The 23,495-nt window shown below is 41.3% G+C and overlaps 1 pseudogene; it reads left to right on the forward strand.

Moving 5' to 3' along the window:
- Positions 1 to 3,519: 3,519 nt before the first annotated feature.
- Positions 3,520 to 23,495, forward strand: part of LOC128573479 (serine/arginine-rich splicing factor 11-like) — a 57,523-nt pseudogene continuing 37,547 nt past the window's right edge.

Consider the following 23,495-nt stretch of genomic DNA (forward strand, 5'->3'; position numbering starts at 1 on the left):
GATTGGTGTCCATCAAGAATGGCAGCTGTGTCTCACCAGCAGAAGAACTACTTTTCTTAGTTGCTCAATGCAGTGCTCACCAAGGTCTGTGGCCTTTTGCCACCCAGATTATCCTCCTGCACCATTAATTGCTCTAATGGTCCTATCTCCATAAATCTTAGTGCTATATCAACCCAACCACTTAAACCATCACTCAAGAATAAAGGGCAAAACATGAATATGCAATAATTCATTAAATATCATTCCTAAGAGTCCTTCTCAAGGAGGCTTCTGGAAGATAAATTTGGGTCACTAGAAGCTAGGTATACACCCAGTCAAATATAAAATTAAAAGAAACGACAACATCGTTTGTTAGCAAGGATATAGAACCACTAGAAATATTATACTTGCTGATTGGAGTATAAGAAGCACATTTTAGAAAAATATTTGGCAATTTGTTATAAACTACCCAGCAATTCTAAAGGAAATGAAAATACATGTCCACAAAAGGATTTGAACACAATTGTTCATCACAGCTTTATTCATACGTAATAGAACTCACCATGAAACAACCCAAAACACTCATCAATAGGAGAAAGGATGAAGAAATTATAACCATCCAGTATTACATTCTACTCCACAATGAAAATGAACAAAGTATTGATATGGTGACACTGTAGATGAATCTCAAATCATCGTGTAGAGATTTGAGAAAGAAAGAAATCTTACACCACAGAGTATATATGAAGGATACATTTCTATGGAATTCTAGCCCAGGCCTAATTAATTCATGGTGAAAGAAATCAGAACAATGATTGTTTCCGGGAGTGAGCTTGGGCACGAGAGAATTTTCTGAAGAGATGGAAATTGCAGGCACTTGGGTAGATGCCTTTTTCAAAATCCATCATAAGATATGTGCATTTACTGTAACTTTGCTCAAAAGTATAAAATACTTAGATACAAGATCAGGTGAGTATATGGTTGCTTTTATACATTTGCATTGAACACTGTGGAATGACTCTGTGGCCAAAATAGGTCACTGGCTCCCAGCCCCCAAAATGAACCCATTTACTCATTGTGGGCAGAGTTGCAGGACCACTGCCTTTCCCCTGGGGAGGAGGAGACCCTGCTGAGTTCACCCAAAGGCAGCAGCAGAGTGAAAAATATACAAGCCTCTGAAAGGTGCTGATCCCAGAAAACATCTAGATGTCACATGCAAGTGACAGTGACTACATTCCTAAACAGGTGTCATATATCTGAGCAAATGAGAAACAGGGGAAGAGGCAGGAACTTTCTCCTGACACTTTCAAAATTTTTGAAATTTCTTTTGATATTCCTTTCAGAGGTTGAGGAAGGATCAAGGGAAGGGGCAAGAATGATTTTGTTGGGCCCTGCCACATGCCTGAGGCCTAGTGCAACTTCCTGAGCTTGACTAGAAGTAGATCCATCCAGCTACTTCCGCTTAGCAATGACTCAGCAAGGCCCGGCCTGAAACTGCTTCTACCTAGATACAGCCAACGTGGTACCATGCCATTGGCCCAACCCTGTTATACCACCCATCACACCATTTCACTACCTCATCCCCCACTTCCTTTCCCCACCCCTTCCCCACGCTCTATATAAGCGGCTGCTTGACGCAATAAAGTTGAGATCCTACTTCGACAGCCTCCCGGTTCCATGTGGTTTTCTTCGAGCAGACACTCGCCATCCTCCTCAGCCCCTGGGACGAGGTCTGGCTGGCCCCAATCTTCCCTCAACTGCGACTTTCAGAGGACCCGGCAGACTGGTGCCCCGTGTGAGGAACTCAGCTCCCCACAGGAAGATAGCTGACCGGCCAATCGGTCTGCAGGTGAGTGTACTCCCATAAATTATGGGGAAGTCTTACTCTAAACTTGACCTTGCTTTAGAGTCCCTTCAAGTTTTGCTCAAGAGTTGAGGGCTTGACCTCTCAGATAGTCATGCCCCCAGGCCTGGGTGTGCTTGCTCCAGATCGTGCCCTGGCTTCCGGAGAGCAACCTCTTCAACTGGGACACTTGGGATAGGGTTGAAAGGTTGATTCGGAGAGCTCATGTAGAAAAAGGAGAAATCCCCCCTATGGGAGCTCTCCCCACAGTGTCCACTCTGAAAGGTTGTTTCCCTCCCTGTCTGCCAAGGAGGTGGACAAAGCTCCTCTCCCTCAAGGAGCAGAGAACAAACCCCCCGACACCAGTCAGGACTCAGATCAGAGTCCCAAACCTGTAAGCCCCACTCCCCCACCAAATCAGCCTACCTCTCTTTATCAGTCTCTTAATCCATTCAGGAGTGCCCCATGGCCCCATAAGGAGCCACACCCTCTGATCACCCTGACCAACCCCTTTCAGATCCCATCTGCGCCTCCTCCATATATCTGGGAAAGTGAGGTTGGGGACGGATCGAACCGGCCTCTTTCCAGTCAATGTCATTCCTAGAGGCAATCGCCCTGTGGCCTGGTATCCCTGGGAGCCTCAAGATCTTAAAGACCTGAAAAACGCCCTCGCTGAGGATGGTCCTAATTCACTTTGGGCAGAAACTATCTTAGAAAGGCTAGCCCATGGGGCTTGTGTTGCTCGGGACTGGAAGGAGTTTGCCAAATCTGTGCTCCCTGGTCCTTCCTTCCTTAAATGGATGGCTTTCTTTCAGGAAGAATGTTGCATATATGGGGAATGTAACCAAGCCACCCGACCCCCGTATACCTATCACCTATGGCATGCTTTGTGGCATGGCGGATCAATTTTCCACCGGCCTCCAAGAAGCTACCATCCCCCCCATCAAGACCAGGTCAGGGCCTGTGGGCTAGCCCTTGGAAAAAACTCTATGAGGGCCCAATGGAGTCCCCCATACCAGGAATCATTCAGAAGGGCACTGAGGACCTCCCCATGTTCATTGACAGGGTCCAGAAAAGTTTAAAAAACAAGATCCCTGCCGGCGAAATGCGCGATCGTTTCATTCGCTCCCTAGTTTGGGATGGCATGACCAACAAGGGCAAGCTTCCTTGTACCGGGCTTAGAAACCAGTCCATAGCGAGATGGATTATTGCTACCCGAGACCTTGGTACTGCGTCTCACCACACGAGTGCGATGGTCTCCGCATTACAGGCTAACAGCCAGGAGGAGCTTCAAACGCTCATTAACGCCTTGCAGTTAGCCCCCACATCGGGCAAGTGGACGTGCTTTGGGTGCGGCAGAGAATGCCCTAGCCAGCCTAAAGCACCTTCTGCCTCCACGGGTGGAGATGGACCCTGGACCCCATGCCCCCGTTTTAAAAAGGGTTTTCATTGGTCCCCAACTGTAAGTCTAAATTTAATATCAAAGGTGAGCCTTTAAACTCCCAGTGGGGCTGGCCCCAGCCCCGTTCAATAAGGGGAGCCGACCTGTCCAAGCTCACTGGACCATCCCTCTCATTGGAGGGCACTGAGGACCTCTCCCTGAGACCGAAAATGACTGTTTCGATAAGGGACAAATCCTTTAAAATCCTCATCGATACTGGAGTGATCGCACAGTCATTAGAAAGGAAGAAGTGCCCATGTCCTGGCAGCTAATTCCTGGACCTCCCCTGGTAGGGGTGGGTGGCCAATCTACATCATGGGAAACTGCCCACTGGCTCCCCTGGGTAGACCCTAGTGGAAACAGTGGAGCAATCCACCTGCTCATAGTCCCTGGTTTAGCCGCCAACCTTCTGGGTCAAGATATTTTAGGCAAAGCTGAAGCATGTATTACCACTGACCACAAGGTTCTTTATACAACCTTTCAAACCATGACAGAATCAAGCAGCTGCCTCAACAACAACATAAAAGCCAGCCCAATCGAGAATCTCGGAGAGGCGGAGCAGGATGGCAGCCGAGTAACAGCTTCCTTGCATCTGGGCACCGTGAGTCTGGGGAGATAGGACTCCAGGCAGCTCTGGCTGGTGGGAACTGCCTATCATCACTCCTATGAAAATACAGGGAGTCAGCGAGAGACTTCTGGACCCCAAGAGGAGGACTAAAACAGTGGAAAGCCGGCAAGTGGTCGCGTGTGTTCAATCCGTCTAAACCCGCCCACAACTGTAAGTTCAGTAGCAGCGAGACTGCAAACCAGAAAGGCCTTACCTGTGAACTGTTTTGATGTCCTTGGACTTGGCACTGAGTTGAACTGCCTTGGGGAAGGCCTGAGCGGGAGTGCGGAGAACTTTGGCCGTTGTCTAGGGCCCCAGTCTGAGCCGCTGAGCCAGACGGAGCTGATAGTGTTTGGTGGTGGGTCACACGGATCCATTGTCAGTGATCTGCCCCGGCAAGCTCCGCCCTCAGGGTCGCAGAGCTAGAAACGGGTGGGAGCTGGTAACCCAGCAACCAAGTAGCCTAAGGGTGGGGTCTGAGCCGCCTTGCAGCCCTAACCCTCAGGGGCAGAGTGAGATCGGTTTTGGCACACTGAGTAAGTGCATAGCCACTTCAGCAGCGATTCCAGCGAGAAAGCTGGGAAAGCTTCTGCTCAGCAAGTTTACAAGTTCAAAGTGCCTTTTAAGTAGGCTCAAGAGAGATTTAGGGTGTCTACCTGCTGGGGTTTGAGAAATCAGCAGCCTCCAGTCTTATCAGAACTGTGACTAACATCTCATACCCCAGAAGACCACGTGTTGCCCAGACAATATTCAATAACATATACAAACTGCTTTGTTTTTGGTTGTGTATTTTTTTCTTCTTTTTTTTTTTTGGTTTGGTTGTTTTTTTTGTTTGTTTATTTTGACGTTGCTGATGTTCTTTTGTTTTTTTAATTTCAATCTTTTCCACACAGATCCCTTTTTCTTTCTCAATTTTCCTAGTTTAATTATAATTTCCCATTGCTGCCTTTTTTAATAACTTCAACTTCATTTCTGCTAGTGTATCTACCGATATAATTTGGTTTTTCAACCAATTTTATCCCCGTAAAGTTTTCTGTTTGCTTCTTTTGGTTTGATTTATAGCATTTTTGTCTTTCCTCTCTACTTGGTGGAGGTGGGGTACTGTGTCTGATCAGGTTAGCAAAGAGCTGCTGACCTCAAGGGAACCACGCAACTGGGCACCCCCAGAAGGTGGGGTTTTTTTAAGGTTGTGTCAAAGTACCCTACTGTACACCTATATTGCCCTGTCTCCCTCTTTCTGTGCCTCTCTTCTTTTTGTCAATATTCCTTATACCCACCCCCTCTCCTTTCTCTATCTTTCTTTTTTTCTTATCACTCGGTCCTCCTTTCTTTCATCCCCTTTTTTTGCTCTTCAACCTTCTCACCCTTCTGGTCCTATAACCCTTAGTCCACAGGCATAAGAACTTAAAGAGCAAGAGGAAGTGAAAGGAAAATTAGGGCAAGGAAACAGATAAAAGAAATCACTCATGAGGAAGAATCAGCAGAAAACTCCAGGCAACATGAAGAACCAGTCTAGAACAACCCCACCAAGGGACCATGAGGTAGCTACTGCAGATGATTCCACCAGTATAGAAATGTTAGGAATGACAGAAAGGGAATTTAGAATACACATGTTGAAAACAATGAAAGAAATGATGGAAACAATGAAGGAAATTGCTAATAAAGTGGAAAATAACCAAAAGGAAATCCAAAAACAGAATCAAATAAGAGATGAACGATATGAAGAATATAAAAAGGATATAGCAGACCTGAAGGAACTGAAACAGTCAATTAGGGAACTTAAAGATACAATGGAAAGTATCAGCAACAGGTTAGACCATGCAGAAGAAAGAATTTCAGAGGTAGAAGACAAAGTTCTTGAGATAACTCAGACAGTAAAAGAGGCAGAAAAGAAGAGAGAGAAAGCAGAACGTTCACTGTCAGAATTATGGGACTTTATGAAGCGTTACAACATACGAGTTATAGGAATTCCAGAAGGGGAAGAAGAATGCCCCAGAGGAATGGAAGCCATACTAGAGAATATTATAAAAGAAAATTTCCCAAACATCACCAAAGAGTCTGACACACTGCTTTCAGAGGGATATCGGACCCCAGGTCGCCTCAACTCTAACCGAGCTTCTCCAAGACACATTGTGATGAACCTGTCCAAAGTCAAGACAAAAGAAAAGATTCTGCAAGCTGCCAGGAGTAAGCGCCAGTTGACCTACAGGGGCAAATCCATCAGAGTTACCGCAGACTTCTCTAATGAAACTTTCCAAGCAAGAAGACAATGGTCATCTACCTTTAATCTACTTAAACAGAACAATTTTCAGCCCAGAATTCTGTACCCTGCTAAGCTAAGCTTCAGAATTGACGGAGAAATCAAATCATTTACAGATATACAAACATTGAGGAAATTCGCCACAACAAGACCAGCTCTACAGGAAATACTTCAACCTGTTCTGCACACTGACCACCACAATGGATCAGCAGCAAAGTAAGAACTCAGAAATCAAAGGACAAAACCTAACCTCCACACTGATGCAAAAGATAAAATTAAGCAATGGACTCTCACCAAATAAGACGAATAGAATACTACCACACTTATCAATTATCTCAATAAATGTTAATGGCTTGAATTCCCCACGGAAGAGACATAGATTGGCTGACTGGATTAAAAAACACAAGCCATCCATTTGCTGTCTGCAAGAAACACACCTGGCCTCAAAAGACAAATTAAAGCTCCGAGTCAAGGGTTGGAAGACAATTTTTCAGGCAAACGTAATTCAGAAGAAAAGAGGAGTTGCAATCTTATTTTCAGATACATGTGGATTTAAAGCAACTAAAGTCAAAAAAGACAAAGATGGTCACTTTATATTGGTCAAGGGAAAACTACAACAAGAAGACATTTCAATTCTAAATATTTATGCACCCAATTTAAATGCTCCCAGATTCCTGAAGCAGACCTTACTCAGTCTGAGCAATATGATATCTGATAATACCATCATAACAGGGGACTTTAACACACCTCTTACAGAGCTGGACAGATCCTCTAAACAGAAATTAAACAAAGATGTAAGAGATTTAAATGAGACCCTAGAACAACTATGCTTGATAGATGCATATAGAACACTCCACCCCAAAGATAAAGAATATACATTCTTCTCATCACCCCATGGAACATTCTCCAAAATTGATCATATCCTGGGACACAAAACAAATATCAACAGAATCAGAAGAATTGAAATTTTACCTTGTATCTTTTCAGACCATAAGGCACTAAAGGTGGAACTCAACTCTAACAAAAATGCTCAAGCCCACCCAAAGGCATGGAAATTAAACAATCTTCTGTTGAATAACAGATGGGTGAAGGAAGAAATAAAACAGGAAATCATTAACTTCCTTGAGCATAACAACAATGAAGACACAAGCTACCAAAACCTGTGGGATACTGCAAAAGCAGTTTTGAGAGGAAAATTCATCGCTTTAGATGCCTACATTCGAAAAACAGAAAGAGAGCACATCAACAATCTCACAAGAGATCTTATGGAATTGGAAAAAGAAGAACAATCTAAGCCTAAACTCAGTAGAAGAAAAGAAATATCCAAAATCAAATCAGAGATCAATGAAATTGAAAACAAAAGAATCATTCAGAAAATTAATGAAACAAGGAGTTGGTTTTTTGAAAAAATAAATAAAATACATAAACCATTAGCCAGACTAACTAGAAATAGAAAAGTAAAATCTCTAATAACCTCAATCAGAAACGATAAAGGGGAAATAACAACTGATCCCACAGAGATACAAGAGATCATCTCTGAATACTACCAGAAACTCTATGCCCAGAAATTTGACAATGTGAAGGAAATGGATCAATATCTGGAATCACACCCTCTCCCTAGACTTAGCCAGGAAGAAATAGACCTCCTGAACAGACCAATTTCAAGCACTGAGATCAAAGAAACAATAAAAAAGCTTCCAACTAAAAAATGCCCTGGTCCAGATGGCTTCACTCCAGAATTCTATCAAACCTTCAAGGAAGAGCTTATTCCTGTACTGCAGAAATTATTCCAAAAAACTGAGGAAGAAGGAATCTTCCCCAACACATTCTATGAAGCAAACATCACCCTGATACCAAAACCAGGAAAAGACCCAAACAAAAAGGAGAATTTCAGACCAATCTCACTCATGAACATAGACGCAAAAATTCTCAACAAAATCCTAGCCAATAGATTTCAGCTTATCATCAAAAAAGTCATTCATCATGATCAAGTAGGCTTCATCCCAGGGATGCAAGGCTGGTTTAACATACGCAAGTCTATAAACGTTATCCACCATATTAACAGAGGCAAAAATAAGGATCACATGATCCTCTCAATAGATGCAGAAAAAGCATTTGATAAAATCCAGCATCCTTTTCTAATTAGAACTCTGAAGAGTATAGGCATAGGTGGCACATTTCTAAAACTGATTGAAGCTATCTATGACAAACCCACAGCCAATATTTTACTGAATGGAGTAAAACTGAAAGCTTTTCCTCTCAGAACTGGAACCAGACAAGGTTGTCCTCTGTCACCTTTACTATTCAACATAGTGCTGGAAGTTCTAGCCAATACAATTAGGCAAGACAAGGAAATAAAGGGAATCCAAATGGGAGCAGAGGACGTCAAACTCTCCCTCTTTGCTGACGACATGATCTTATAGTTAGAGAACCCCAAAGACTCAACCACAAGACTCCTAGAAGTCATCAAAAAATACAGTAATGTTTCAGGATATAAAATCAATGTCCACAAGTCAGTAGCCTTTGTATACACCAATAACAGTCAAGATGAGAAGCTAATTAAGGACACAACTCCCTTCATCATAGTTTCAAAGAAAATGAAATACCTAGGAATATACCTAACGAAGGAGGTGAAGGACCTCTATAAAGAAAACTATGAAATCCTCAGAAAGGAAATAGCAGAGGATATTAACAAATGGAAGAACATACCATGCTCATGGATGGGAAGAATCAACATTGTTAAAATGTCTATACTTCCCAAAGCTATCTACCTATTCAATGCCATTCCTATCAAAGTACCTACATCGTACTTTCAAGATTTGGAAAAAATGATTCTGCGTTTTGTATGGAACCGGAAAAAACCCCGTATAGCTAAGGCAGTTCTTAGTAACAAAAATAAAGCTGGGGGCGTCAGCATACCAGATTTTAGTCTGTACTACAAAGCCATAGTGCTCAAGACAGCATGGTACTGGCACAAAAACAGAGACATAGACACTTGGAATAGAATTGAACACCAAGAAATGAAACTAACATCTTACAACCACCTAATCTTTGATAAACCAAACAAGAACTTACCTTGGGGGAAAGACTCCCTATTCAATAAATGGTGTTGGGAGAACTGGATGTCTACATGTAAAAGACTGAAACTGGACCCACACCTTTCCCCACTCACAAAAATTGATTCAAGATGGATAAAGGACTTAAATTTAAGGCATGAAACAATAAAAATCCTCAAAGAAAGCATAGGAAAAACACTGGAAGATATTGGCCTGGGGGAAGACTTCATGAAGAAGACTGCCATGGCAATTGCAACAACATCAAAAATAAACAAATGGGACTTCATTAAACTGAAAAGCTTCTGTACAGCTAAGAACACAATAACCAAAGCAAAGAGACAACCTACACAATGGGAAAGGATATTTGCATATTTTCAATCAGACAAAAGCTTGATAACCAGGATCTATAGAGAACTCAAATTAATCCACATGAAAAAAGCCAACAATCCCTTATATCAATGGGCAAGAGACATGAATAGAACTTTCTCTAAAGATGACAGACGAATGGCTAACAAACATATGAAAAAATGTTCATCATCTCTATATATTAGAGAAATGCAAATGAAAACAACCCTCAGATATCATCTAACCCCAGTGAGAATGGCCCACATCACAAAATCTCAAAACTGCAGATGCTGGCGTGGATGTGGAGAGAAGGGAACACTTTTACACTGCTGGTGGGACTGCAAACTAGTACAACCTTTCTGGAAGGAAGTATGGAGAAACCTCAAAGCACTCAAGCTAGACCTCCCATTCGATCCTGCAATCCCATTACTGGGCATCTACCCAGAAGGAAAAAAATCCTTTTATCATAAGGACACTTGTACTAGACTGTTTATGGCAGCTCAATTTACCATTGCCAAAATGTGGAAACAGCCTAAATGCCCACCAACCCAGGAATGGATTAACAAGCTGTGGTATATGTATACCATGGAATACTATTCAGCTATTAAAAAAAATGGAGACTTTACATCCTTCGTATTAACCTGGATGGAAGTGGAAGACATTATTCTTAGTAAAGCATCACAAGAATGGAGAAGCATGAATCCTATGTACTCAATCTTGATATGAGGACAATTAATGACAATTAAGTTTATGGGGGGGGAAGCAGAAAGAGGGATGGAGGGAGGAGGGTGGGGCCTTAGTGTGTGTCACACTTTATGGGGGCAAGACATGATTGCAAGAGGGACTTTACCTAACAATTGCAATCAGTGTAACTGACTTATTGTACCCTCAATGAATCCCCAACAATAAAAAAAAAAAAAAAAAAAAAAAAAAAAAAAAGCCAGCCCAATCTAATACATAATTCACTCCCTGAACCAATTACACAATTTTTTCCCGGGGTTCACCCCCAACCCTAAGGGCCACTGCTCGTCCCCCAGCATTCCAAATACAGTGGATACCCGGAGACCCTGTGTGGGTAGAGCAGTGGCCTCTTCCTACGAATAAACTACAACAACTGCTTGTGTTAATCAAACAGCAAATAGATCAAGGACACCTAAAACCTTCTACTAGTCCTTGGAATTCCCCTGTTTTCATTATGAAGAAGCCCAATGGTTCTTACAAGACCTTAGAGGTTTTTACAAGACCTTAGAAAAATAAATGATAGAATGATCTTTTTTGGAACCCCCCAGAGGGGCCTTCCCTGGATCCTGGCAATTCCCTCAACTTACCACCTAACCATCATCAATATTAAAGACTGCTTCTTTTCCATCCCCCTTCACCCTAATGACACTGAAAAATTTGCTTTTTCCGTACCCTCAACTAATTTTCAGAAGCCATATTTAAGGTTTGAGTGGATAGTGTTACCCCAAGGGATGGCTAACAGCCGCCCTATTTGCCAATACTGTTTAACACATATTTTTACCCCATTAATAGAACACCGAGATGTATTATTCTATATTTATATGGATGATATCATCATAGGAAATCCTACTCCACATGGCCTCCAGGAATTTACCGCTAAATGTCTCAACATTCTCCAACAAAATAACTTCCAAGTCGCACCCAAAAAAATACAAACTGTCCCCCCTTTCAAAATCTTGGGATCTATCCTTTCTTTAGATTCTATTTCCCCCATTAAGCTCCAGCTAGTCTTTCAAAACATTTATAACTTACCCCAACTCCAGAGGTTATTGGGGGAGATTAATTGGCTCTGACCTTGGAGTCCCATTTCTAAGGAAGAGTTAATTCCCCTATTCAATCTCCCTAGAGGCTATGATTTGGCCTCTCAAATTACAGTCCCACCCCACTGTTTAGCTATCCTCACAAAAATCCAACAATCCATAGATAAAGCCTCCCTCAAGAGATTTGATCCCCACATCCTTCTCACTCTTTATCTTTTCTCAGGGGAAACTTTATGCACTGCCCTTCTGGCCCAAGGGGAGCCTATCCACTGGATCCATCTTTCTGTGGGAGGGGTCTCCAGACTGTATTCTATGATCAATCAAATTGCTGACTGCATCATTAAGGGAAGAGACACAGCAGTCAGATTATTTGGTATTGAACCCCATTTCATCATTACCCCATATAGGACCACTGACTTTTCCTGGCTCCACAGGAATAACAACAGAATTGCATTGGCACTTGAAGGATTCCTTGGCCAAATTGACTGTCACTATGGACCCTATAAGTGGATGAACTCTTTCTCCCAATTAACTTGAAAGCCTCCCCGATTATTCCTTGCTCACCCTAACCCTAATTTCCTCACTATTTTTACAGACGGGGAGCACCTGGGAGCTTCTGTAATTATTTATCCACCCCTGCTCCAAGCACAAGAGCCCACACCTTTGAAGTCCCTTTTACAAGAACCTGAAGGATCAGCTCAGTTCAAAGAACTCTTTGCAGTAGTTATGGCATTGAACGCCATCACCGAACCTTTCAACTTATTTTCAGATAGCCTCTATGTTGTGAACCTTCTACCGCAATTAGTAGAAGCTCATATTAGATTAGACTCCAACCCCATTTCTCCCTTAATGATCCAAGCTAGAACTTTACTCAAACAAAGATCTAATCCTATCTATATACAACATCTCCGAGGACATCAGAGTCTACCAGGATTCTTAACAACCAGCAATAAATTAGCCTATCAATTAGCTTCTCAACCCCAATGCAATACAGTTATAGAAGCCACTCATTTCCATCAACTCACTCATACCAACTGGAGAGGACTAAAACATAAATACCCCCAGGTTCCCACCAAAGACTTAAAAAAGATCGTTCATGCCTGTCAATCTTGCCAACCTTTTCTTCAAGTTCCCCCACTTCAACCCGCAGGGACCAACCCACGGGGCCTCCGGCCTAACCACCTCTGGCAAATAGATGTCACTCATTATGCCCCTTTTGGAAAATTAAAATATATTTTCGTGTCTATCAACACTTTTTCCCATGCCTGCTGGGCATCAGCACATGCAGGAGAAAAAACTAAACATGCTATAAGCCATATGCTCCAATGTTTTGCCACATTAGGCCTACCCAACCAAATCAAAACTGATAATGGTCCCTGCTTCACAAGTAAACCTTTTACTACTTTTCTCCAAACTTGGAAAATTTCTCACTCCACTGGTATACCCTATAACCCCCAAGGACAAGCAATCGTAGAAAGATTCAACCAAACCCTTAAGAGTCAATTACAAAAATGAAAGGGGGAGTCTATACCCACTCACGATCAATTGAAAAAGGCTCTATTCACACTAAATATCTTAAATTTTTCCAAAAAAGACCCACACTTACCTCCCTTTCAAAAGCATTGGTCTTCATCAGAGACCTATAGTTCCATCTGGGTCCAATGGCGAGATCCGCTTACGGGAGGATGGAGAGGACCAGACCCACTCCTTTCAGCAGGGAGAGGTTTCAGATGTGTTTTCCCTCAAAACGAGAAAAAATCCATTTGGGTTCTGACAAGAAACCTTAAATACTTGCCCCCAAAAGAAGGGGATAACCTTAATTTATCCAGGGGGTCTAATGCCCCTGAGAAGTATCTTTCTACTCCCCCCCTGAAGGAACCCCCAATGAGGAAGCAACTGCTTCCAATGCTAATGATGTTCATCCCCCCCCCCCCAGTGAGGAGGGAATGGAAGACCCCAACGCTATCCGGAGTCTCATAGCATCTAGGGAGGCATCTGTTTATTTTTGCAGAAGAAGTGCTGCTTTTATGCCAACAGATCTGGGATCATGCAAAACAAGATCAAAACACTCCAAGAAGATCTAGAAAAGAGAAGAAAAGAAATTTTAGAATGGGCCTACATGTTTTTTTTTACCCTACCTTCTTCCCCTGACCCTTACTTACCCTTATGTTAGTTATCACCTTTGGACCCTGTTAAAAAGGTTAGAGGCAATAAACTTAAATCAGGTTGAGGTCCGATATCCCCAGCTCATTAACCACGAATCTAACTATTATTCTTAACTGCCCTCCATAGCACTGGTGAAGGGTAAGATCCCCAAACTGGGACAACCTAAGACAGGATATGGAGAGGCTGCATGGTGGATTACATTCATAGTACCCAAAGACAGGTAAGATCACTCTGCATTCAGTCAACCTAAGACAGGGACCAAACCATTGATGTTTGTATCCCCATGACGGGTAAGACTGAAACTGCAAGAGCAGGCAACTTAAGACAGGGACTATGTTTTTCTGCCATACAAAAAACAAAAGGGGGAATTGTTGGGCCCTGCCATGTGCCTGAGGCCTAGTGCAACTTCCCGAGCTTGACTAGAAGTAGATCCATCGAGCTACTTCCATGTAGCAATGACTCAGCAAGGCCCTGCCTGAAACTGCCTCTACCTAGATACAGCCAACATGGTACCATGCCATTGGCCCAACCTTGTTATACCACCCATCACACCATTTCACGTACCTCATCCCCCGCTTCCTTTCCCTGCCCCTTCCCCACGCTCTATATAAGCGGCTGCTTGATGCAATAAAGTTGACATCCTGCTTCAACAGCCTCCCAGCTCCGTGTGGTTTTCTTCAAGCCGCTGACACTCACCATCCCACTCAGCCCCTGGGACGAGGTCGGGCTGGCCCTGATCTTCCCTCAACTGCCACTGCCGGAGGACCCAGCATGATTTATCCACACTTGGGTTTCTACTTAGTTAGGCTGCATAAGAAAACTGCACAACTTGGTGTGTTACACCAGCAGTCCCCAACCTTTTTGGCTCCAGGAACCAGTTCCATGGAAGGCAATTTTTCTACGCACTGGGAGTTGGGGTGGAGAGGATGGGATGGGAGGCAGAGCTCTCAGATGGTGTGGCTGGGCAGCCTTGCTCCTAACAGCCTGCAGACTTCCATCAGTCTGGCCTGGTAGTTGGGACTGCAGTTTTATACCATTATAAAGTCAGAGTATGTAATGGCATAAAATTACTGCCACCCAGGTCAGTACCCCTTCCATTAGTTCTAAAACAGCTTCCTCTCCCAATTTCTTCAATCTATTGCCACTCCTCAGAATTTCCTGCTCAGTAAAAACAAAAACAGAAACAAGAATAAAACAAAGCAAAATAAAAACAAAAAAAACCCCAAGTCATCAAACAAGAGTCTTTTGCCCTTGTCCTTCCCCATCTAACATTCCTTTCCTGCTCCATTGTCAAGTCAGGAAGGGCTGCTTCTCTCATCCAAGACTAAATCCTCCTCCTGTGATCCCATCCCCCGGCCTCTTACCTGCCCTGGCTACTTCCTTTGTTGACTCCTTTTCTCTTCTGTAACTTGCACTGACTTCTCCACACTGGTTCCTTCCTCTTAGTCTGTAAGCTTATTCCATTTATTTTCCATTCAAACAAAAAAACAAAACTCCTTTAACATTGTACCTCCCTCCACTCCCGAAACTGACAGCTAACCATCCCCCCTTCCTCAATGGTCTGCTGCCTCCTGCCTCCACCATTTCACTGCATCTGCTCTCATGTGGGTACAAATTCCTCCCAATCTCCAAATCCAGTCAATCTAACATTGTAAATACCCCTGACAGTAAGGCAAAAGGCAAGCTTTGAGTCAGAATCCTCAGTCAAACACTTAGTAGTAGGGACTGTAATCTTGGGCTAGTAAATTAACCCTGCTCAGTCTCAGTTTCCTCTGTTGTAAAATAGTGATGATAATGACCATTTCAGAGTGGTACGGTGATGATTATAAGTAATTTGTTAACTACTCCACCTTTGTTTTAATGTCATTACCAATGTGTTCCACGACATCATACTGCTCATTCTCCTCTAAAGCTTGTGATTATTATTTCGTATCTTTAAGCTGAACTATATTCTTTCCCCTACAATTACATACCAGTGTTTTGTTTTATGGGATCACTTCCACACTCATTATAGGTAATTTCATTGCAATTTTACTTACTCTTTTGGCTTAAATACCTACTCAAAAGCTATATCCCCAAATCCCCTGGCCCTTAGCAATTGCTGATGATTTAGACATACATAACATTTTCTTCAGATATATTCACATGGTTATCCAATAAGCATCTTTTCCAAAATGTCTCAATTGATATTAATGTTTGCACCATCCCCAATCCTTACCCGGCACTTACACTCACGTTTTGAGAACACACAGAATTGTCAAAAAAGATTCACAGACTTATAGATCCTACCCAATACTAAACATTGCTAATATTCAAAGGAAAAAGAAAACCACAAAGCATAAGTGAACTGTTCATTTCTTGGAGGAACTGGAGAAAATGAGGCACAAATCCCACAAGGCTATTTTTCTACTTCATTTAATTGAATTTTGGTTTCAGACAAGTTTCTTTCTAAACAATATATGTGGGAAAACTCACATAAAGAGATCCATTGTCTTGTTAGAACAGTCCATTTTATACTTTGTTAATTACAGTTTATGGTATGACCTTTCATTTTTCAGCCATTCATGATCTATAAATCCATAAATTCCAGTTTTGTATAGAATTAGTAATCAAGAGCAACTGGACATATCTTGTGAAAAAAAATTATAGGTAAGGACATCTTGGTGTCATTCCACCCATCAACACCATTACTATGTTTACCTGGGGCCTTGTCTTTGGGTCATTATCCTATTTACATGGACATTTGACTGCTGTGAATCTTTTCCTGTCTACTAATAGACTTTCTTGAAATCCACTATTTTCTGTTTGTCACAGTTTTGTCAGTTATCACAAATCCATGAGCTGTGCTAAACTCCATCTCCCTCTTCTTTATCCATATCCAAGAAACCACTATGACCTACATCCTAGGTCATTCTTGAATCTGTTCTTTCTTCTTTGACACTATAATCCAAGCCTTCAATTAGCTAAATATCACCACATGATCTACTGGCTTTTGCACCATAAGACATGTCATTGTCACATCTGGGGGTGGGTTGATCTCCACCTCTGGGCTCGCTAATGCCTCTCTGCATCAGCTGGAAGTGCTGGTCCAGGCTGGCTGAACTGGGGCTGTTTAACTGGAGATCACCCAACCGGTACCTCCTGAGACCAAGAGACCATACAGAGCAAGACATCTGATGATAGTGGAAGTGAAAAAGCAAAAGCTTCCAACGTGTAATTCCATCCCACTTTAAACTTGTATTTGTCCATTAATTTCCAAGTGGCCAAAGTGAGTTACTGAGTTAGTGGCTAAGTCCAGAGTTAAGGGATGAGACAAGTGACTTCCCCATGAAATTATGCAAGAGCAGGGAAATACACACACACATATGTACATGGAGAGGGAAAAATGGGGGCCAATAATGTAACTACTGCACCTGCTAACTGCCAAAGGATGAAATCCAAGCCTTATCCTTATGCAGTCACTGTGCATGAAACCTTTGCTGTCTCCATGTTTTCCTCCCTGGAAGTTGACTGCTCCTCCCTCTGAGCTGCTTCTCTCTCTAATGAGGTGCATAGTATGCATGTATGTCTAGCCCTTAACATGTGCTGTTGTAAAGTATTTATTCCCATTCTCCTTGACAAGACTAGGAACTCCTAGACAGCATTCTTACATGTCTCATTCATCTTCACTTCTCCAGGCCTCAACACAGGGCCTGGCACTAGTTGCTTAATAAAACTTGGTTGAGTTGAATTGAATTAAATAGAATTGAAAGTACATTTCCTAAAGTTTGAACACATTTGTGTTGTACACAATGTTTCTGGAAGTTCTGAGAATTTTTCTTTCTTTCTTTTTCTTTTTCTTTTTTTGGTCTATTCTGGAGAAAAAAATCCCCTGTCCCTGGGATGCTGCAACAGATTCCCGGGTCCTGGAGAGACTTGGATAGCAGTTTGCTATCACAGGGAAAAACATGAGGTCTAGTAACAGGAATTGGGGTGTGGATTGGGAACCAGGACCAGAAGCAAATTGCAGAGACCCAGTACCATTCAGAGCCGAATGGGAAAGGATTTGATTTTGAGGGCCAGGTGTTGTGAATACCTTAACTGTCTCTTGTCCAAGGTCAAAATTGGTTCTAGAAGACTAATGGTTAAATTGCCCCACTTCAGAGAAGAGACAAGCAGGGAAGACACATGTATCATTTTCTGGCAACTTCTGGAGCCAAGATATTTATTAGCTTTGTCATCAACAATAAGATTTGGTCTCTTGCCAGGGAACAAGATTAGAATCACAAAATAATAAAGACGTTTCACTGGCTGCTGAATGAATCTCTGGTTGGCCTCAGGATGAAATATGATCTACATGATATTGTTTGCCAATTCAGTGGTAGAGAAAGGAGGAAAAGGGAACTATAATGAAAGATTTTCTTCTGCACACACACATCTCTCTCAAAGGTATGATGGCGTATGGTAATATAGACACCTAGGCTTGTTGAATAGTGTGTGTGAAAAGGAAATAGAAATCAAAGGCTTATCAGATAAAAGTTCAGTTTTTTATCCTTATCAGATAAAAAAGGATTTGATTCTGTTGATACATTCTAATCATTTCTCATAATTAAAAGAGCAAAACAAATCTATATTATGGTCTTATTTATAACATAAATATGTTACAATATTTAACATATTGTGTCTTGAATTTATTTTTAATGCATTTATAATAACCTGTTTTTTTTTTACTTCCTAAGATATAATAAGTGCATGAGAAATTGGCTGCTTCCATAGAATGAATGAATTAATTCAGATTATTCAAAGATCATTAAATATTTACTGTGAGAAGGTGGTTTTATAAAGGACAAGTGAAATAATTCTCAGGTATTTTGTACCTACAATGTGTACACACTGTCATTATACTTTATTGATTTTATTTTCTCTTAAACAGCTTTATTGTAATAAGAATATATAAAATTCTTTTTAAAGTTAATTTACTTTCACAAATAAAGATAATTACCTGTTTTGAAATGTATAACTCCTTAGAAAATGTGGCTCTATTGCTGATTATATATGCAAAACACTATTTAAAAAGTCCCGTGCAAAAAGAATTAAACCTTGGTCTTTATTTCAGTGCCCTTACAGCCCACATTAACTATAGTATAGAGTTATAAATTAATATAATTCAAGGCAAAGTAACAAACTGCAGGTGAAGATCTAGGCAATTTAGAAAAGTGAAATATCTCCTCTAGCTGGGAGTATCAAGATTGATTTCAAGGAAAACGGGAAAATTAAATTGAGGCTTACAGAATGGGAGAGATTTGGATGTGGAACAAACGCTTTGTTCAAAGTGAAGGGAATACACATGAATGTATGTGTATATCTCCTAGTTCTGTCCAGTGAAAGCACCTGGAAATAATGACACCCTAGTTCAATGAGCACTCCTAATGCCCAGATCTTGGTCTCTAACTATCATTCTCCAATAATCAGAATCAGGGCTCTTTATAAAATCAGGGTTGATCATAGGTCTGGGACACAGAAAATACAAAATAATCTTTGAATATATTGTATTGCCAGTAAGAAAGTACTTGAAATAGGATATACCATGTTAAAGGGGTAGAGAACTCCCCTGCACAAGCAACTGATAGCTGAAACAAGTTCATGTGATAATATTGTTATAACCCATAAAATAAAATAAATATCTGTGATTCCATACTACTACAAATAAATCATGAAATATATAACTAAATTGAAGAGCAGAGACAGCTCTACCTGATGGTATATTATCGTTAGTAATATATGATAGTAAACAAATTTAATCTATACATATATTTGAATATTAGAATTATTTAATATGTGCATTATATTAATACAATTTAATATCATAATTAATAAGATGTAGAATAAATGAAGAAAAATGCAAACCTACCACTAAGTAAACACCACAGTAATAACTGTTGTAGGGCCATCTACCAGTGTATGCTGAAATTGAGTGAATATTTGAGGAGAAACAGAATATTTGCATAATCTCCAAATATCTTCTCCAAGGTGGTTGTTATTTACAAAGGGGGAAGTAGCAGTTTTATGGTGCAGGACAATGTGAGCAGACACATCTTACCCAAGTGCTCAAAGTTAGCATGACTTTTGACCTCAGGTACCCTCCTTTGAGACATCACAAAGGGGACAGCATTTCCTCTCTGGTTTTGCCAAAAATGAATAACTTCAATCAAATGATGAGAATACATCCAATACACACAAATTTTGAGACATTCTCCAAAAAGTAACTGTGGTAGGGATAAGGCTGAGATGATCACCCCATGTCCTATCTGTGTACACACTTGGGTATGGGCTCCTCTCCTTTAGTAGGCAATATGGGCAGGGCTATGAATAGGCAGGATTTCACGCCCATATAACAAAGGAAAGGAGGATGTGCATACGTAAGGAAGGTTCCAAATCAGTTGACTTTGAATTAATCTAAAGGGTAGGCTTGACCTAATTATTAACACATAAGTCCTTTATTCAGAGCGGGACCAACAGGCAGCTGGGAGACTGGTGCTTCTCTGTGGTCTAAGTAATAAACCAATACACCCATGGATCCTGAGGGGACCAAGGATTGGAAGCCAAGACTGAGGTTTACCTCTAAACACAAATGACCCTTCAGAACCTGAAGTTGTTCTATTAGTGACAGCAGCAAGTGCTGAAGAGCAGGTGGAACAACTGGAACTCTCCCAGGGGTGTTGGTAGGAGCACACATGTGTATAAACCTTTTTTAAAATTGGCATTACTGTGAAAAGTAGAAAATCAATATACTATATAACCCCATAATTCTATTCTCTTACATACAGAAAAGGAGTTCTTCCACATGTATGCTGGAGATATATATACAGGTTCACAGTAACATTGTTGGTAATACAAAAACATGGGGGAAAATTTTAGAGAAGTCACAAATAGAGACTATTCTACCTAAAAAAAGTATTATACAGCAGCCCCATGGGTAAATTTCAGGGACCCAACATTGATGAGAAAAGTTAAGTCTTCTTTAGAACCGAGTATCCTTCTGAAGAAGTTTAAGAAAAATTGAACAAAATAATGTTTTTTTTAGCACATATCAATTTTTGATAAATTGATATAAACCATTTAACATTTGTTAATTATCAGCACAGAATTCAAGATGGGGGTTACTTTGGGTACTAGGAGGTTGAAAGAGGGAAGAAACACAAAGTTAAATGCAAGAGTTTGTTATTTCTAGTTCTTGGAGTGAAGGATTGTGTATGGATCGGTGCCACTCCTCTGATACCAAGCCTGTGTGCACTCTCTGCTCTCTGCCTAGCTTCTGCTTGTACTTCTCCAGCCATCCTCCTCCTTTCATATACCTTTAATGCAGGAGTTCTCCAAGAGTCTATTGAAGCACATTATTCTTAGTAAAGTATCACAAAAATAAAATAGAAAAACAAGTATCCAATGACTCAATACTAGTAATGAAGCCAGTAGACGATCTAATACATATTCACATAAGAGAAAAACTCAATTCAATTCATGTTGGAGGGAGGGGAAATGAGGGATGGGAGAGCAGCAATGAGGGACAAGAGAGATGGGGAGGTGTTTGGGAATTTGTGTGCCCCAACTTAATTGGGCATAAAAAAGGATATATGGCACACCTCTTGGGTATGGGACATAACTACAATAGGGGCTCTACCTAATATATGCAAATATTGTAACCTAGTTGTTTGTACACCCACATTAACCTGAAATTAAAAAAAAATAAAATAAAAATAAATTTGTTTTTAAAAGGTTCTATTCTTAGGCATTTTATTTTTCCAGAACCTATTGTGTGTGGCCTCACATGTCATTCTGTTTACTCACTATCTGTGTCAGGACCTCTCCACTACTTACAGAAACCCATGTCCTACTCTCTAGGGAGCTTCTTTAAATGGATGCCCCCAGTTAGGGAGAAATGACTGTCAGTCTTTGTTGTTGCCCAAAAGAAGTGAAAATGAGTTCCCTTTATGGCATGAAGGGAAGAAAAAAACTACATATGCTTGTTCTTGATGCTCACATTCTTTGGATGGGATTGATCACATGGCCACACCCAAGTGCAAGTGAGTTGGGAAATACATTCCTGGTGGGCAGCCCTTCCCTGCCACAATTCTACACCATCCAAAGGGGAGCACGATGCTTCCATGGAGAGCCAGGTGAGAAGGACAGCAGGACACATAAGGGGCTCTGGAGCAGAACACACAAACACATGTAGTCAGAGAGTAACATACTAGGAAGAAGTACAGATTAGTAGACGGATGGCACTGTTAAAATGGAGAGGTAGCCCAACATTGAAATGGCTCCATAGACCAATAGAAAGAATTTAAACATCAATACCAAAATGATACAGAGAAATCAACAGACTTCCATCCTGGGAAAAAGTTAGCAGTAAGTTAACTTCACATGAAACTGTAAAAGGCAATTACAGAAATAATGCATATAATATCCAATTTGTGTGTGTGTAGACACGTAAATAGGGACCAACAGGTTATCAGTGGTTGTCTGTGAGTAGTAACAGAATGAGAGATTTGGTGCTGTGGAGGGCTGTGATTTTTTCTACAATAAATCTGTAATATTCTATAACAACAAAAGTTGATGGATAGATGAGAAGGAGAAAGAGAAGAGGGAGGAGGAAGAGGGGAAAAAGAGAAGAATGAGAGAAAAAAGAAGAGAAGGAGAGCAGGAAGGAGAAGGAATGAAGGCAGGATGGGATGGAGGGAAAAGAAAAGGAAGAATCAATCTCTCTGGCAAAATTTTGGCCTTTTGAGAAACCTGCAAGATGTTACCAGCCACTGTTCACTGGAAGGGTCATTCCATGTAGGGTGCTACTGGTCAGACCCTAACAAGAACAGATGAGCCTATGTGCTGACGTCTGGAGATTTTTTATTCACTTCCAAGGCCACTGCTATAGATAAGTTGGAAATTGGACTCTATGGTACTCGTCAAAGACCCAGGCACTCTGTGTACCCAGTGAAGTGTTGACTAACTATAAATTTAGTCTAGAATAAAAGTGCTTTAAAGATATAATCACTTTAGGATAAGCAGATATTGTGTAACTTTGTAACATGTGAGGGGGATCTGACCTGTACTATGATGAGTAATAATATTTTTTACTTTTACTGTGAGAATAAAAGGTAACAAAGGGAAACAGGGGGCAGAGCAGTTCTTTGGGGGAGATGTCCTTATGGCTCTTCAGAATCACTGGCTTTTCTGTAAATAAAAGTGAAACTATTGCTCTTTCATCTGCTTCTCCCTTGATTGGCTTGGGGGACAGGAGGATGGAATCCTATGTCCACCAACACAGAGAAACAGTGATTAGTTAGGTATTTTAATCCACATAAGAAGAGATTCCAGCCTAGGCCCCATCTGTGGCAGTAAGCAGGGGGAAGAGGAGATTCTCTTGAGAGGAATGGTATAGACAGAAACTACAGGACTTAATAACCAATAGAGAGGGTAAGGGAATGGAGATATTCAGCCCCAGCTACTCAGGGGTCAGTATCATAGATCCCACTTGGTAGCTTGGTACAAATGTTGACTCTGGGGCCCAGCGGGGACCTCCTGAATCAGAATCTGCATTTTTCTGATATTAGTGTTTTAGAGCCCTAGCTATGGGATGATACTTAGCTTTCTGGTTTGGGTGACCAGATTGACAATGATGTCATTTTTAAGATAGGGGCAGTTCTGAAACTGGAGAATGCATTGAGGGAGTGAGTTCTGACAACAGTGAAATGAAAGATAGGATGTGGGAAGACAGGCTATCCTCTGAGTCAAGGGTGATGGGAATGTGAGTATTGCTGACCCAAGAATTACCAACCCAAGCTTGTACCTGGAACTCTAAAAGTGTGTGGTTGCCTTCCCATTCACAGGGATTATGGTGATCAGTGCAGGCAATTCCCCACCACTGAAGCTAATTTTTCTGTTTTCGGTAGTGAAGGGTCTTGCACTTCCATAGTCTCAAACTCCTGTTCTCTAGCCATCTTCTTATCTTGGCCTCCTGAAGTGCTAGCATTGCAGGCATGA

This window comes from Nycticebus coucang, chromosome 21, assembly GCF_027406575.1.
Source record: "Nycticebus coucang isolate mNycCou1 chromosome 21, mNycCou1.pri, whole genome shotgun sequence".
NCBI classification, from domain to species: Eukaryota; Metazoa; Chordata; class Mammalia; order Primates; family Lorisidae; genus Nycticebus; species Nycticebus coucang.